The 3,491-nt window shown below is 37.2% G+C and overlaps 1 pseudogene; it reads left to right on the top strand.

Moving 5' to 3' along the window:
• Positions 1-506: 506 nt before the first annotated feature.
• Positions 507-1,065, top strand: LOC138142307 (peroxiredoxin-1-like; annotated as a pseudogene).
• The last annotated feature ends 2,426 nt before the right edge of the window (positions 1,066-3,491 follow it).

Genomic DNA, 3,491 nt, shown 5'->3' with positions numbered 1-3,491 from the left:
TCACAGTCTTGGGTGGTGGTCCTGGGGGGAGGAACACCAGTGTGCCAAAGCTTGTGGGGCTGTAGAGAGGGTAGAGAGAGATATCCTCAGATCTCTGACAATATCTGCAAAAACCCCAGCAATTTGGGACACAGCTCTCTCCACTCTGGAAACAGAGTTCTACTGTGGCTAAGAGCTCAAAAGTCAAGTAATTGGCTGGCAAGATGAGGAAGCACAATCAGACCATAGAATCCTTTTTGGGGGAAAAAAGGATGAAAATATGGAACCAGAAGAAGCCAACAAAGGCAAAAATCTGGCACCAAAAGCTTCCAAGAAAAATATGAACTGGTTATAGGCCATAGAGGAGCTCAAGAAGGATTTTGAAACTCAAGTAAGAGAAGTGGAGCAAAAACTGGGAAGACAAATGAGAATGATGCAAGAAAATCATGAAAGGCATTCTCCAGATCCTTCTCATGTGTTCCTCCTTCGTCCAAGCTTGTCTGCTGAGCCTTGCTGTTGCTGTCAGCATGTCTGCTGGAAATGCCAAGATTGGGTACCCAGTCCCCAATTTCAAAGCTACCGCTGTTATGCCTGTTCAGCAGTTCAAAGATATCAGTCTTTCTGACTACAAAAAGAAATACATTGTGTTGTTCTTCTACCCCCATGGACTTCACCTTCATGTGCCCTACAGTAATTATTGTTTACATTGATCAACCTAAAGAATTTAAGAAAATCAATTGCCAAGTGATTGGTGCCTCAATGGATTTGCACTTCTGTCACCTTGCCTGGGTCAATACAGTCAAGAAGAATGGTGGACTGGGAGCTGTGAATATCCCATTGTTGTCTGACCCCAAATGCACCATTGCTCAAAATTACAGGGTCTTAAAGGCAGATGAGGGAATTTCATTTAGGAGTCTCTTCATCATTGATGAGAAGGGGATCCTTCGCCAGATCACCATCAATGACCTTCCCATGGGCTGCTCTGTAGATGAAACTCTTTGGATTGTCCAGGCCTTCCAGTTCACAGACAAGCATGGTGAATTGTGCCCAATTGGCTGGAAACCAGGGAGTGACACTTGGGATTAAGTGACTTGCGCAAGGTCACACAGCTAGTTTTTGTGTTAAGTGTCTGAGACTGGATATGAACTCAGGTCCTCCTGATTCCAGGGCCAATGCTCTATTCACTGCACCACCTAGCCATCCCAACTTTCAAGTATTCTTGTTGAAAAAACCAGAGCTGAACAGAAAATTTGACTTTTAAATGCAAGAAGCAAGAGAAGCATGAGAAGGTAAACAGGAAAAAGAAATCATAAGGAACTTATTAAAGTTGAACTATTTACATTCCTACATGGAAAAACAATAAGTGTAACTCATGAGACTTTTTCTCAGTATGAGGATAGTTGAAGAGAATATATATAACATGTATAGGAGGATATATGTATGTATAAATATATATATATATATATATGTGAGTGTGTGTATATGTGTGTACATGTATACATAGACAGAGGGCAAGGATGACTTGAATATGAAGAAATTATATCTAAAAATAAAATTAAGAGGTGAGAAAAATATATTGGGAGAAGGAGAAAGGGAGAGAGAATAAGGTAAATCATCTCACATAAAAGAGACAAGAGAAAACGGTTACAATGGAGGGGAAGAGCAGGAAGGTGAAAGGGAATGGGTGAACCTTACTCACATTGGATTTGGCTTAAGGAGGGAATAACATACACACTCAATTGGGTATTCTACCCTACAGGAAAGGAGGGGGGAAGGGGATAAGAGAGGGGATGATAGAAGGGACGGCAGATTGGGGGAGAGGGTAGTTAGAATCAAACACCTTTGAAAATCGACAGAGTTAAAGTAGAAAATAGAATAAGTGGGGGGCAGGATAGGATAGAGGGAAATATAGTTAGTCTTTCACAATGTAACTACTGTGGAAACATTTTGCGTAACTACATGTGTACAACCTATATTGAATTGCTTGTCTTCCCAGTGGGGGTGGGTGAGGAGGATAGAAGGGAAAGAATAACCTGGAAATCAAAGTTGTAAAAACAAATGTTAATTTTTTTTTACATGGAACTAGGAAATAAGATATACAGGCACTGGGATATAGAAATCTTGCTCTACTAGAAAATTGGGGGGTGACGGGGGAGGATATAAAAGAGAACAGATTGGGGGAAGGGGTATTCAGTAGACTTGCTACATTGGGGTGGGGATAGAGGAAAGATGGGGAGAAAATTTGTAACTCAGAATCTTGTGGAAATTAATGTTAAAAATTAAAAATAAGCAATATATATTAAATATTTTTTAAAACATAGCCTACCCAAATTAAACAAACATTAGAGAACTTAAATAACCCTATTATTGAAGAAAGAAATCAAGCAAGCCTTACAAGAATTGTCAAAGGATAAAATTCCTGAGCCATTCACAAGTAAATTCTATTAAATATCTAGGGAAAAAATAATATATGTGCTACAAAAAAAAATGTTTTAAGAAATAACAAAAGGATACTCTGCTGAAATACTTTTAAGAGAAAATCATATTTATTATAATATTTTATTTTTTCCAATTATATCTTAAAACAATTTTAACACTTTTTTTTTTAATTTAAGATTCCAAATTCTCTTCTTCCCAACCTTCCTCCCCTCAAACCTGAGGAGGCAACCTATTTGATATAGGTTCTACATATATAATCATGCAAAACATATTTCCATGTCAGTTATGTTGGGAAAGAAAACCCAGACCAAAAACTCCCCAAAAATAAAGATAATTTTTAAAAGTATTCTTTGATCTGCACTCAGACTTTATCAGTTCTTTCTCTAAAATTATATAGTAGTTTTCATCACTAAATTCTTCAGAATTGTCTTGGATTATTGTATTGTTGAAAACAGCTGTCATTCATAGTTGACCATCATATAATATCAATGTTGCTGTGTACAATAGTCTCCTGGTTCTGCTCACTTCACTATGCATCAGTTCATGTAAGACTTTCCAGGCTTTTTTTTTAAAGCATCCTACTCATCATTTCTTACAGCACAAAAATATTCCATTACATCCATGCACTACAACTTTTTCAGTCATTCCCCAATTAATGAGCATTCTCTCAATAGCCACCAAAAAAAGAGCTTCTCTAGATATTTTTGTATATATAGGTCCATTTCTTTATTAAAATAAAATCTCCTTGGGATATAAAGCAAGTAGTAGATTTACTAGGTCAAAGGGTATGGACAGTTTTATGGCCCTTTGTGCGTAGCTCCTAGTTGCCTTCCAGAATCTGTTGGACTAGTTCATAACTCTACCAACAGTTCATTAGTATCCCAATTTTCCCACATCCCCTTTAACATTTGCCATTCTCCTTTTCTATCATATTAGTCAATCTGATACGAGTGAGGTGGTACCTCAGAATTGTTTTAATTTGCCTTTCTCTAATCAATGGTGATTTAGAGCATTTTTTCATATGATTATATACAATTTTAATTTGTCTGAAAACTACCTGTCCATATCCTTTA

This window comes from Petaurus breviceps, unplaced genomic scaffold (genome assembly GCF_028583685.1).
Source record: "Petaurus breviceps papuanus isolate PSGF00001 unplaced genomic scaffold, PetGlider_PUasm1.0 90556, whole genome shotgun sequence".
NCBI lineage: Eukaryota > Metazoa > Chordata > Mammalia > Diprotodontia > Petauridae > Petaurus > Petaurus breviceps.
Note: the sequence above shows the minus strand (reverse complement) of the source record. Positions and strands in the feature narration are given on the sequence as shown.